This window comes from Glycine max, chromosome 4, assembly GCF_000004515.6.
Source record: "Glycine max cultivar Williams 82 chromosome 4, Glycine_max_v4.0, whole genome shotgun sequence".
Lineage (NCBI taxonomy): Eukaryota > Viridiplantae > Streptophyta > Magnoliopsida > Fabales > Fabaceae > Glycine > Glycine max.
Window position 1 is genome coordinate 39,427,587 of NC_016091.4, and position 14,841 is coordinate 39,442,427.

Below are 14,841 nucleotides of genomic sequence, written 5' to 3' on the forward strand. Positions count from 1 at the left end.
ATGAAGCTGTACATGTGATGTTGGTTTCTTTGCAATTTACTTGATATTCGTGGGCCATGAATTGAGGACCCATTCGTTTTTAGTTTTATTTTTTAGATTTTATTGTACTTTCTGGTACCTTTAGTTAAATTATTTGGATTATGTGTAATTTAGAATTTTAAATTTGAGTCAATTAAAAAAAAGTCAATTTTTTAATATATAAAATCCTCAAATGATCGTGTTTTATACAAGTATTTTGTGGGTTATGATGGAATTAGAGGACAATGTTTTGTAAAAAATGTTTAGAAGTAAAAAAGTGAAAATTTCATAATATTCTCAAATGTAGAATATGAATTAGGATTTGAAGAGGAAAAATTGAGTTTTTCTTTAATTTTGGTAAAATTTATGTTTTAACTAGTGAGTTTGAATTTGAAGTAGAAAAAAATGTTTAAAATATTTTGATTGGTTCAATTTGAGAAGATTTTCAGTAGAATTGAGAATTTGAAGGTTTTAAGTAGAAGATAAGTGATAGAGATTAAATTTATTTCATTTTAAAATTAAAGAATTTAATTGAAGGATTAAATCTACACATAGTAAAAACTAAAGTAAAAGAAAATGTTTTCAAGTGTTATTTTTATATATTAATAATGAAATGCTTTAGGATCTTGTATTGCTTTTGGACTCCGGGAATTCAAAATAATCTTAAGATCATAATCATATTCTAAATTGCATTGGAGACGGTTATCTATATCCGGAAAGTTATGCATTTTTTTTTTATTTTCTCTCTTTGACTCTTTTTTCTTTTGTCTTTTGTCACTTACGAATCCGTGCAATGCATGGGATCCACTCCTAGTTGGTGTTTATATGGGTGAGCAAGAAATTTAGATCCGACCGTAACCGTGCTATCCGAAGTGAAAACAAGCCTTTGGGTCGAATATAAATGAGTATCGGGTTCAAAATGTAAAACAAACAGTTAAAAACGGATAAATGGGGCGGGGGCGGATGAAAGAAAAAAATTTCATTGAAACCCGCATCCGATCGAATAAATAAAAAACGAAGCTTTTTTTTAGACTCTCTTTTTTAAGTTCTGCACCTGCACGCGAAGTGTAATTATCAGCACTGTCAATCAAACTTCAATTCCCACTATTATATCGATTATTGAAATTTCTCTCACCTCACAATCTCACATTACATCTCACTCTCTCAGAAGTCCAAAGTTCTTATAATCAAAAGCACCCCGCCTCTTTCTCTTGCTTGCTCCCTTCTCCCTCATCCAACCCTAGATCTTCTTCATAATCATCACAGAGAGAATGAGCATGGCCGTATGCGTCCAATCAAATAACACCCCTTGCTGAAACACGTGCATAGAGAGATGGGTCTTGTGAAGCAACCATTTTTCGATTTTTTTCTCGTATATACAACATTTTTTTTTTACTAAAATATATCACTCCTCCTATTATTTACACAAATATATATGTCTACCATTTGGAGTGTAAATTTGGGTTGAAAGACCCGAATTTACATTGTGATTTTGGAAAAAAAATTGGTTTTTTATGTTGAGAATTCAGATCCCTCCAATCCAAATCCTCAACGTGCTTTTTTATTTATTTTTTAATTTAAAAATAACTTTTTAAAATATTTTTTAGAAATATAAATAAAGGAAATTAATAAAATTAGAGAAAATTATGATAACATTTTTTAGTTATGATAAAGGTATTTTTTTAGATAAATTTATGTGTCAGTTGACAATTTTGTTTTGTTACATACATTAATTAAAAATGAAAAAATTAATTAATAGTATTAAAACAAATTAAAAAATACAGTAAATAGATAATTGATACATTTTTCTTATATAATACAAATAAAATTAAAATTAAACATTGCAGTGACTGAGATGATAGACGAGAATAACGAAACATACCAAAAATACAATTGTAACACAAATATGATGAAACTAATGATAGTCTAAAAGATGTTGTGCAAGAGAGATGTCTTCTTCCATTTGGGTTATTTGTTTGCTAAAAATGACTAAAATTTCTATTGAACATAATCGTTTCTAGGATTCTACAAACACCTTTAGCATGTCTTTGTTGTTTTTCAACTTTGTTATTTCACATTCGATTAAATTTTCTGAATATTTAGCATGATTTGGCTGTCGAAAGAGCAATCGTCTGATCACCTGTGATTCGTGAATTCCATAAGGGGAATCCCTAGAGGTGCAACTTGCTTGACTATATCCTTGAGTTTGTCCATGCTACATCCCGAAGGAATGTCAAATCCTATTGGATTTGTTCCTGTGAATGAGTAACCCAAAAACCCGTCTTGGCGTGGTATGTTCCACTTTCCATTGTAATATAACATTGCATCATGAGTAGAAGTAATAGTGGATAGAAGTAGGTTGAGTATACCATCCAGTGTTTTATTGATGAACACAGTAATTCTATAGGGCCAACACACGATTACTGCTTATTGTATATTAACATTGTGTAAACATCATTATCTTTTTTCAATTGTAGATATTGAAAAAAATATTGCTGACCTGCATCTATGAATGACTGCCGGTAGTAGATTTCATCCACTAATTGATCATTGGTAAGCTGAAGGGTGTTGTGCATTCAACTCTTGAGTGTCTCAAAAGAAAGTCATTAGGAACTCGCATTGGTGTTGGAGTGAGACTTTGAAAATAAACACTATTTTGGTTGTGAGTGATTGATCCATTTGAAAAAATGAAGGCTAATCTCGAGTTAGCAATAATCTGACGGGTAGTTTCTCCCAAGAATGCCATAATATTAAGATTGAATTTGATTTGTGAAGGTATGTTGTGTGAAATTGTGTGGTTGTATTGAGGGTGTTTGATGTTATTTATAGTTGTATGAACATTTTTCCCTGTTGATGTGTATTGGAATCTCATAAGGTTAGAATTGTATTCCTGTTAAAGGCTTCTCTAGAATCCAATGTTGATTTTTCCCTGGTACCTAATTCAGTAGACGCTTATTATAATTTTCAAACTAAAAGACATATTCTGAGTTGTTCATTTTATGTCAGTTTTTTTGGTGAAACATTTATTTTTTAGAGATGTGTGCAAATTGCAGAGTATTGTCAATTTCAATTATGATTTTTCCATGCTACCTGCTACAGCAGACGTCCATTATAACTGAGACTAAAAAAGAGATTCTGAGTTGTCTATTTTATGTCAATTTTGTTGGTAAAATATTTAATTTTAGAGACGTGTGAAAATTGCAGAGTGTTGTAAATTTCGAGTGTGATTTTTCCATGTTATCTGATGCAGCAGACGTCCATTATAACTTTCATACCAAAAAAGAGATTTTGAGTTGTCAATTTTATGTCAGTTTTGTTGGTGAAAAATTTATTTTTTTAAGAGACGTGTGCAAATTGCAAAGCGTTGTCAATTTCGATTGTGATTTTTCCATGGTACCTGATGCAGTATACTCCATTATAATTTTCAGGCTGTAAAAGACATTCTGAGTTGTCCATTTTATGTCAATTCTTTTGGTGAAACATTTATTTTTTTAAGAGATGTGTGTAAATTGCAGAGTGTTATCAATTTCGACTGTTATGCTGCCATGCCACCTGCCGCAACAGATGTCCATTATAACTTTCATACTGAAAAAGAGTATTTGAGTCGTCCATTATAACTTTCATACTGAAAAAGAGTATTTGAGTCGTCCATTATAACTTTTTGGTGAAGCCTTTATTTTTTTTAAGAGTCGTGTGTAAATTGCAAAGTGTTGTTAATTTCGAATGTTATCTTACCATGCCACCTGTTGCAGTAGAAGTGGATAAACTGGAAATTATTAACATAAATTTAAACAAACAATTTATTTTATTACGTAAAGTGATCACTGAACATCGACATAAGACACCATAGGAAAACCTCAAAGTAGAAACAACTAAGACATGAATCATCCCCAAATTACCAATCTCATTTGAATATTCTTTCGTGGGATGAAGACATGTTACTTCCTTCGGACCCAGAAGAGGAGTCAGTATCACTACCATGGTTTTGACCCAACAACTCTCGTATTCATCAGATAAGTCTTCAAGATTGGAGGTTGAGTCATGTTGGTTGCTTGGTGGGTTATTGTTATCACAAATTATGGCAAATAACTCCACAAATGATAGTGGTGGGTGGTTGTAAAAAATGTTGAACATTTTTTGAACATCAACATTATCTCCCATAATAAAAGATGTGTACATATAACATTGTCCTGACTCAAATATGGGGCATCGAAAGTGGAGATGTTGGATATGTTAGTGTGGTTCAATGTTTAGTTTTTAGTGAACAAGTTCAAGAAATTGTGTAAAGGTTATGACCTTGTTGACCATGAAAATTTTTGTATTGTTACTAACGAAGGTGGTGCCCTCATTAGTGTTGCAGATTTGACTGTTGTAGTAAACACAAACATATGCAGTTGGGAGACACATTGTGGTAAGGGTTGAGATAAATATTTAAAGTTCTATGAATGTCTTTAGTTGTAGTGGTATTTATAGAATTTGTTTATAGTTGGGTGACTCGCTAGTGTTAACTATGCATTTAGATGAACTGGTAAATGGGCACTTAAGTATTGTTTCAAGGGTCCAAATCATAGTTTTTTTTATTTTGTTTTGAGGTTGTTTTTCATGGAAATGGTGCACGATATATTTGTTTTTGGATTCTTTGACGTTTAAACTATGGAAAAAATGTGTCATGGATACTAGTAATGTATTGCACATAATCTAAAAAAATGCATAACATGAGCACTTAAGCATTGTTTCAAGGGTCCAAATCATAGTTTTTTTGATTTTGTTATCCTAATTTGAGGTCGTTGTCCATGGAGCTGGTCCACGATATTTTTTTTAATTCTTTGATGACTAAACTACAAAAAAAAAATGTGTCACTGATATTAGTAATGTATTCGACATGATTTTTAAAAAATGCATAACATAGGCACTTAAGCATTGTTTCAAGGGTCCAAATCAGTTTTTTATTTTATTTTTTCTCCTAATTTGAGGTCGTTGTCCATGGAATTGGTGCATGATATTTTTTTTGGACTCTTTGACATTTAAAATAAGGAAAAAATGTGTCACAAATATTAGTAATGTATTTGAAATAATTTTAAAAAAATGCATAACATGGACACTTAAGTATTGTTTCAAGGGTCCAAATCATAGGTTTTTTGTTTTTGTTATCCTAATTTGAGATTGTTGTCCATGGAATTGGTGCACGGTATATTTGTTTTTGGATTCTTTGATGTTTAAACTACAGAAAACATGTGTCACAGATATTAGTAATGTATTGGACATAATTTTTTAAAAAATGTATAACATGGACACTTAAGCATTGTTTCAAGGGTCCAAATCATAGTTTTTTATTTTTTATTTTGTTCTACTAATTTTAGGTTGTTGTCTATGGAACTGATGTATGATATATTTGTTTTTGGATTCTTTGACGTTTAAACTAAGGAAAAAATGTATCACGTATATTATTAATGTATTGGACATAATTTAAAAAAATGCATAACATGACCACTTAAGCATTGTTTTAAGGGTCCAAATCATAGTTTTTTGATTTTGTTTTCCTAATTTGAGGTTGTTGTCCATGGAACTGGTGCATGATATATATTTTTTTGAATTCTTTGATGTTTAATTTAAGGAAAAAATTTGTCACCGATATTAGTAATGTATTGGACATAATTTTTAAAAAAATGCATAACATGGGCACTTAAGCATTGTTTCAAGGTTCCAAATCATAGTTTTTTTTTTTGATTTTGTTCTCCTAATTTGAGGTCGTTGTCTATGGAATTGGTGCATGATATTTTTTTTGGACTCTTTGACGTTTAAATTAAGGAAAAAATGTGTCACGGATATTAGTAATGTATTGGACATAATTTAAAAAAAATGTATAACATGGGCACTTAAGTATTGTTTCAAGGATCCAAATCATAGTTTTTTCGTTTTTGTTCTCCTAATTTGAGGTTGTTGTCCATGGAACTGGTGCATGATATATATATTTTTTAGATTCTTTGACGTTTAAACTCAGAAAACATGTGTCACAAATATTAGTAATGTATTGGAATTTAAAAAAAAAATTCCTAACATGGGCACTTAAGCATTGTTTCAAGGGTCCAAATCATAATTTTTTGTGATTTTGTTCTCCTAATTTGAGGTTGTTGTCCATGGAACTAGTGCATGATTTGTTTTTTGAATTCTTTGACATTTAAAATATGGAAAAAATGTGGCACAAATATTAGTAATGTATTGGACATAATCTAAAAAAATGCATAACATGAGTACTTAAGCATTGTTTCAAGGGTCCAAATCATAATTTTTTTTATTTTGTTCTCCTAATTTGAGGTCGTTGTCCATGGAAATGGTGCATGATATATTTGTTTTTGGATTCTTTGATGTTTAAACTATGTAAAAGATGTGTCATAGATATTAGTAATGTGTTGGATATAATTTTAAAAAAATGCATAACATGGGCACTTAAGCATTATTTCAAGGGTTCAAATCATAGTTTTTTTGATTTTTTTTCCTACTAATTTGAGGTCGTTGTCCATGGAACTGGTGCACGATATATTTTTTTTGGATTGTTTGATGTTTATACTAAGGAAAAAATGTGTCATGAATATTAGTAATGTATTAGACATAATTTCAACAAATACATAACATGGACACTTAAACATTGTTTCAAGGGTCCAAATCATAATTAGTTTGGATTTTGCCTTTTGCGTGTAGGCATTCATTGTTCAATCACATGCACTGATAATGTGCGAAGACCTGCATTATTAAAAAATACCTTTAATCGATCACATAGGGTTCGTCGGTTGTGTGTAGTTGTTCAGTATGCACTCACATGCAATGATACTTGGCATGTGAGACTATCTTGCACATGGCTTTTGTCTAAATGTGAGGCCTCGAGATTCCAAAGGCCATTAAAATGACCATCTTACTATCATGCCTTGTGATTCTAATTGCCATTAAAATGATAGCCTTACTAGAACACCTCGAGATTCCAAAACCCCTCTGCACGACTGTCTTATTCTCATGCCTGTAGCTTGCAAAGCACGCCTACCTCTATATTTAATTGCATGATATTACCCTATACTTTGCATAGTTACATCAAGGTGTCAGTGAGCCAAAAAAGAATAGTGCAAAAATAATAAGTTTAGCCCTAATATGTGTGTTCGTTTATGTCAATGGTGAGATCACCCGCAATTCAATTGGAAACATAGTTTTCACCAGTGACAACACAAGATAAATGTTGTTGTATCCAACGATGATGCTGGACGACATAACCAGTGTAATACAATCATGAATTATAGATGCTGATGTTTTGTCTGCAATTACTTCAATTTGGTTTCGTTGTCCTATACATGAAATGAATGAGCATGTTGAGTATATGGCATGTCCAATTACTGACGAAGAAGATGTTTGGTGCATGTTTAATACATTCGCAAACATGCCAAGTGTAATATGTATGGAACTTAGAGTTGAAGTTCATACTTCACCATCACTATCTCATGCTAATGACCTAATTTGGACGGAGATGGAGCAGAAGTTGAATAGTTCCATGGAATTAGAATAAAATATTGAACATATGTTGTTGTATTGCTTTTAATTACTTGTTAGTTTTTATTATGTATTTGGCGTTTGTTTGATGTGTTTGTATGATGTTGTTTAGTTGTCATTTTTGTTTGTCATGAGGGTACTTAAATAAATTGTAAAATTAAAGGAGCATGAAGATAATGTAAGTCGAAAAGTTCAACATAAGTTAATTGGAGAATGATATTTTCATCATACAACAAATTTGACTACTTAATCCCTATAATGATGTCCTGTTCTACGTGGAAGGCGTTTACTATCATGTCCTGGATTTCGACGTGGGCATTGATCTGGTATACCATGCAATGATGGATTATTCTCTTCAACATCTTGGCTAAACATCAAATTGAAACTTGGTTCCACTTTGTTCTATAGGCTATGCATGTATTCACGAGTTGATGCTGGTGTGCCACAATTAGTTCCAAAAACATTGTTAAGGAAATCATCTGGTTGGACAATTGGTGGAGAGTCCATGTCTGGAAGATTAGGAAAAATGTAATCCATCATGGGGGGGGGGGGGAATTGGTGTCTATGTGGGTGGAACATAATTTGTCTTGGGGGGAATTGGTGTGCATGCAGGATTACATTCTGGTTGCACGATGTTTGTTGGCTTTGATGATTGACAAATTTTGAAATTCATTGACGATCCACTTGGCGGTTACGTATTTAAAAAAATAATAGTATTACTTTGATACCGCACCATGTATTCCTTAGGATGCTTTGCATGCCCTATAATAAGTTGTCCCTTTAAAACCATTGATTGATGTTGTTGCCAATACCCTATCCACTTTGCATGTTTTTCAGCGTAATTTGTGTCAGTTTGACCTCGCATGTTGATTTTGTGAAGTTTGTTCATATTTCTTAGGGGATCTGATATGTCTTGTTGGAGGCGAAATTGAAGTTTAACTCTATCCGCTTGGTGCCATTCTACTATCGAGAAACAAATTAGAGGGGTGCAGGCTGTCCATATGGAGAAGTCTACGGAAGCTGTCGACTCCAAAGCATCCAAAAAGTGGAGATATGAATTTCACAAGAACTGAAATAATACAAAAGGAATAATTAATTATTAAAAACACAAAACTCAACATTATTTTTATGTAACCCATAGTTTATTTATTACATATTCAATTGTCATGTGGTCTAATCTCATTCTATAACTGATGACATCTCCATGTGGTGTACCAATAAAGCTTAATCCACTGCCACTCCATCTAATAAATGAAAAATTATTAATTTAATACATACTATGCTAATCATATAATAATGATACGATGGTGTCCGATTAACTCTTGCTACAATGAAGGGCATGCGATACCATGCCCAAGATTGCAACAATGACACACAACCGCCCATGGTTTTGGCATCAGGGTCAGTGGCCCTACACATTTCCCTGTACAACGTTGCTAGACAAGCAGATCCCCAACTATACCGCCTGACTCGTTCGAGATCCACCAACATAGTGAGGTACATCAAATGAACCCGATTTCCCATCTTGTTTGGCATTAAAACCCCACCAATCAGCCGCAAAATGTAAGCTTTACAATGTGCTTCTAACTGTTGTTGTGTTGGTTCCATGGGAAGCGGTGGCATATTTTCTTACAACCACTTAAGCTTAATGGCAGAGCCTACTATTGCTTCTCCCTTTGGTGGAACAACACCTAAATATTGTTCACACATTTCCTCACAATCATAGTAGATTGCATCAGTGATTGGCCTACCGTCCACCCTTATGCCAAGCTGTAGTGCTACATCCTCCAGTGTAATTGTGCATTCCCCAACAGGAAGATGAAAAGTGTGTGTCTCTGGTCTCCATCACTCAACAAGTGCAGTCGCTAGATGATGATCAATTTTGAAGTGGCATAATTTTGTCACATCAGCAATCCTAGTATGAGCAAGCAACGACTCAATTAAAGGATGAGGAGCGGACATTGAATGACAATAGGAAATAATTATTGGTGGTTGTACCTGTAAAACAAAAGTTACATTTTTATAATTGCCATGACAATAAAAATATCATCTAATTAGTACTTACCATATTTTGTATCTTTGAAGCTTGGTGACAATCTTGTTTCCATAACAATGTTGTTGCCTCCATTCTCCCTTTGCACAATCAAACGATTGGAAATTTAGTTGTTGATATTCAAAAAGAACAGGTGGGTGTAATAAGCTGTATGGAATAAGCCTCCTGAGATGGTTTTTATAGGCTGGGAAAAATTTGCACGTGCAACTGTTCATGGTACTATTCATGTCATTGTTCACGTCGCTGTCCATGTCGGGAATCCTTGTCAAGCTGATTCCAAAGCTTTCACGTTAAAGAATCCAAAAAAAATATATCACGTAATAGTTTCATCAAAAGGAACTCAAATTAAGAGAAAAAATTAAAAAAACTATATTTCCACCCTTGAAACAATGTTTAAGTGACCATGTTATGCAATTTTTAAAATTTTTCTCCAATAAATTAGAAAAATCCAAGACAAATTTATTTCAAAGATGTCACATCGAAGAAATAAAAAAGAATATATTGGGTAAGAGTTTCATCAACAGGGACCTCAAAATAAGAGTAAAAAATAAAAAAAGAACTATGTTTCCACCCTTGAAAAATGTTGAAGTGGCAAGGTTATGCAGTTTTTTTAATTTATTTGCAATACATTAAAAACATCTGTGACAATATATATATATATATATATATATATATATATATATAGTTCTTGAAGAAATATTTTCCAGAGTCCAAGACTGTTGAGGGGAAGGTGGAGATCTCTTCGTTCCACCAATTCCCTGATGAATCATTGAGTAAAGCTCTAGATCGCTTCCATGGTTTACTTCAGAAGACTCCTACCCACGAGTTCAGCGAGCCAGTTCAGCTAAATATATTCATTGATGGATTGCAACCCCACTCAAAGCAGATACTTGATGCCTCCGCTTGTGGGAAGATCAAATTGAAGACACCTGATGAAGCTATGGAGTTGATTGAAAACATGGCAGCCAATGACCATGCCCTCTTTCGTGATCGAGCTTACATAGCTACAAAGAGTCTTCTTGAGCTCACATCACAGGATGCATTACTAGCCCAAAACAAGCTCATAGCCAAGCAGTTAAAGACCCTTACAGAGATGCTAAGCAAGCTTCCTCAACAGTTGTATGCAGTGCAACCTGCTCATTCTTTAGTCATGCAAGTTGGGGGATGCAACATTTGTGGTGGGGCCCATGAGTCAGGCATGTGCATGGCTCAAGAAGATGCATCCAAAGAAGTCAATTACATGGCCAATCCCAACCGTCAAGGGTTCCATCAAGGAAGACCTCCTGGATACAATCAAGGGGGAATTTCTCTTAAGGTCAAGGCTAGACATTCCATCCTGGGAATAATTTCAACAAAGATCAAGGCGGCCCATTCATTCGACCTCCCAACCAAGGGCCTAATCTTTATGAGAATACCACCAAGCTAGAAGACACTCTGACTCAATTTATGCAAGTTTCCTTGTCAAATCATAAGAGCATGGTGTCAGCCATCAAGAATTTGGAGGTACAGGTGGGCCAACTAGCTGAAAGATCCACATGGAGTTTTGTAGCCAACACTGAGGAGAATTCCAAGGAAGAATGTAAGCGGTTCTCACTAGAAGCCAAAAGGGAGAGAATGCTGAGGGAGAAACGAAAGCTAAGGGAGTATTGGAGGATATGAGTAATGAGGAAGGAGAGAACAAAAAGAGAGAAGAAAATGAAAAAGAAAAAAAAATGAGAGTAAGGAAAGTGTTGATAAGGTCTTACCCATTAAGACCAAGAGTTAGTTAGCTAGGGAGGCTAAGAAGGAGATGCCCACAACCCTAGTGAAGGAGATCCCATACCCCTTGGTGCCGTCAAAGAAAGAGAGGGAACACTACTTTGCTCGTTTCCTCGACATATTCAAGAAGCTAGAGATCACCATTCCATTTGGAGAGACCTTGCAACAAATGCCCATGTATACAAAATTTCTAAAGGACTTGCTCACAAAGAAGGGCAAATACATCAACAATGAGAGCATCATGGTGGAAGGAAACTGCAGTGCTGTGATATAGAGGATTCTACTACAAAAGTTCAAAGACCCAGGAAGTGTAACCATCTCATGCTCTATTGGGGAGATGTCAGTGGTTAAAGCTCTTATTGATCTTGGGGCAAACATCAGTCAAATGGCTCTATCTATGTGTCAAAGGGTTGAAAATCTAACGATTGCTCCCACTAGGATGACGCTTCAGCTAGCAGACCACTCTATCACCAGACCATATGATGTAGTTGAAGACGCCCTTGTTACAGTCCGCCAATTTACTTTTTCGGTGGACTTTGTGATCATGAATATAGAAGAGGACTCTGATATTCCTCCAACAGGTTTTGCATTGGAGCTAAGCCCCCTATGGCGGCTTAGGGCCACACCCAATTTTTAATTTTTGCTTTCTTTACTTTCTTATTTATTTTGTGTTCTAATATTTTTGTGTTTTACTTCTCTATTGTTTCTTTTGCAGATGACTCAAGGTAACGCCACACAGGACCCAGTTAGCCACAGGAGGGGATTGCTCCCAATTTTCTTCCGAGACAGCCTGGGTTTGCTACCGTGGTGGAGCTCGCACTAGGCATGTATGATGAATTTTATGGATAGCTCCCGAGTCGTTCGTGGCATTGAAGACTCACCCATCTACCCAAGAAATAGATTGATGTGGCATTGGTGAAGGAGTTCCACTCCAACATCTACGACCCAGAGGACGACGCACTAAAGCAGTGCCTGGTGTAGGGGCGGACCATCTGATTCAATGCTGAGACACTGATTGAGTTTCTAGGGACCCTTATCGTCGTCTCAAAGGGGGAGCAGTTGACCACCTACTCCCAGTACCTCCACACCTACCCAGACCATGACACCATCGCAACCAAGCTGAGCACCCCAGGAGGGTGATTCATGCTGAATGTCAACGGGGCTTCGTGGAAGATTCTGCGGAAGGACCTGACCACCTTGGCTCAGACCTAGAGCATGCTTTCCTACTTTAACCTCGCTCTTACCTCCCACACCTTATACCTCAACATGGATCAGACCTGCCTGATTTATGGCCTCATCATGTAGATGGACATGGACGTGGGCAACATTATTTCTATGAAGATTACCTAGATTGCCCAGTCCAATACATCCAGACTCAGCTTCCAAGCTCTGATCACTACCTTATGCGACGCTCTGGGAGTCATTTTAGACACATCGACCTATGAGTCCCTTGTTAACCATTTGGCAAGTGTACCAAAATGCCAAGTAGTAAAGACTCAGAAGTCCGATTGTCGATTTCCAGAGGGACTTTGTTTTGTAATTGCGTTGGATAATTCCTAATCTAAAAGGGGAAAAGATGAGATGAGGTAAAAGATGAGTTAAAGGAACAATAACCAAAATAATAGATATAAATAGAAGATAGAAAAAAGAATAGAGAATTCAATAAGATGGGAATGTTAGGACCTAGCATGCCTTATTTGCCAAAGATGTATTATTTTATATTTTTCTCTATCAATTAGGTGAATTTTTCCTACCCACATCTATTAGAATACTTGCCCCTGATGTCTCACGATGACAAGCCTATTTTACCTATCTATATCCCAAATGTCTTTGCAAAGTTTCAATAGATAAAATGCATTAAGTTCTAATTCTAGATGTTTGCACTGATGCATGGGCATAATGCAATCACTCTATGTCTAGCAATGATTTTATTAAGATACCCCTTCCTTTTAATTCTATTAGAAATTACCCTCTGTCAAGCGACTAATCCCTCAAACTGGTGCATGTAAAACCTTCCTTGTATTTCTATTAAGGATTACCCTCTGTCGAGAACCTAACCCCCAAAGATGATGCAAGGATGAATGATACATGAAATTAAAATAAGAAAGGATAATAGGAAAGAAAACACTTGTTTGCATTGATAGATATGAAATATTCAATACATCTTTTGGCTTGTTAGGCTTGTCGGGCCCTAACTAAGCGTTTAGCCTTTCATAGCCATAAGGCCCTTACACTTAAAAAAAGGGTTTAGAAATTGATGGAAGAGAAGAAGGAATTCCCTAAGGGAGAGTACTTAGGCTTTGGGTGTGTATTAGAGTGCTCTGAGACTCGGTGTGTCTTTTCTCCTTGGCTTGACTCTCCGAATGCTCGAACACTTTCAATAGATGTAATTTTTCAAACTCCATTGGTTGGGCCTTCTTTCATTTTTCATAATCTTGCAATGGAAGCATAAATAAACATTGAGATAGAATTGGTGGAAGTTGGAGGATTGGGCAGTTTCGAAAACTGCCAGCAGTTATTACACTTGCGCTTAGCGAGCCGTGGCCGCTAAGCGCTCCAAGGGCGATGTCCCTTGGTATTGCCTCCAAAATTTGAATTTAAATTTACTTGTGCGCTTAGCAAGGATGCCTCGCTTAGTGTGTGTGCTGTCAGCTTGGCGCTGAGCGTGCAAATGCGTGCTGAGCGCAATGCTTTCCAGCCCAATAACCTTTCCGCTTCTTGTACCTCTGAAATCAATATATACAATTGTTAAGCTCTTTTTTTTTTCACTACAAATGAAAAACAAAAATTAACAAAAATGTTGGGTTGCCTCCTAGTAAGCACTTAATTTATCGCCTTTAGCTAGATGTTATTCTTCATTTTATGGATAGTTCAAGTAGACAACACTTGTTAATCTTTCTAACTGGCCTCCATTGTAAATTTTTAAGCGCTACCCGTTGATGATCCATCTTTTCTCTGGTGTGTCTGTTGTAAGGTCTACCAATTCCACAGCTCCATGGAGTCTTACTTCTTTGATCACGAACGGCCTTGACCATTTTGACTTCAGCTTTCCTGGAAATAGCCTGAGTCTAGAATTGAAGAGCAAGACTTGTTGGCCTGGCTGGAAGTTCTGTCTTTGGAGCTTCTTATCATGATACGCCTTTATCTTCAGCTTATAGATCTTAGATGATTCATAGGTGTTCATCCTCATTTCTTCTTACTCTAGAAATTGTAACTTCCTCTTCTGTCTAGCTGTAGCTTTATCAAAGTTTAGCAGTTTGAGGGCCCAATAGGCTTTGTGCTCCAACTCCACCGGTAGGTGGCATGCTTTCCCATAGACAAACTAAAATGGTGATAGGCATATGGGAGTCTTTGAATGCAATCCTGTAAGCCCAGAGAGCATCATCCAGCTTCAAAGCCCAATCCTTTCTTGATGATGCGACAGTCTTCTCAAGGATTCACTTTAGCTTTCTATTTGAAACTTCTGCCTGGCCATTTGT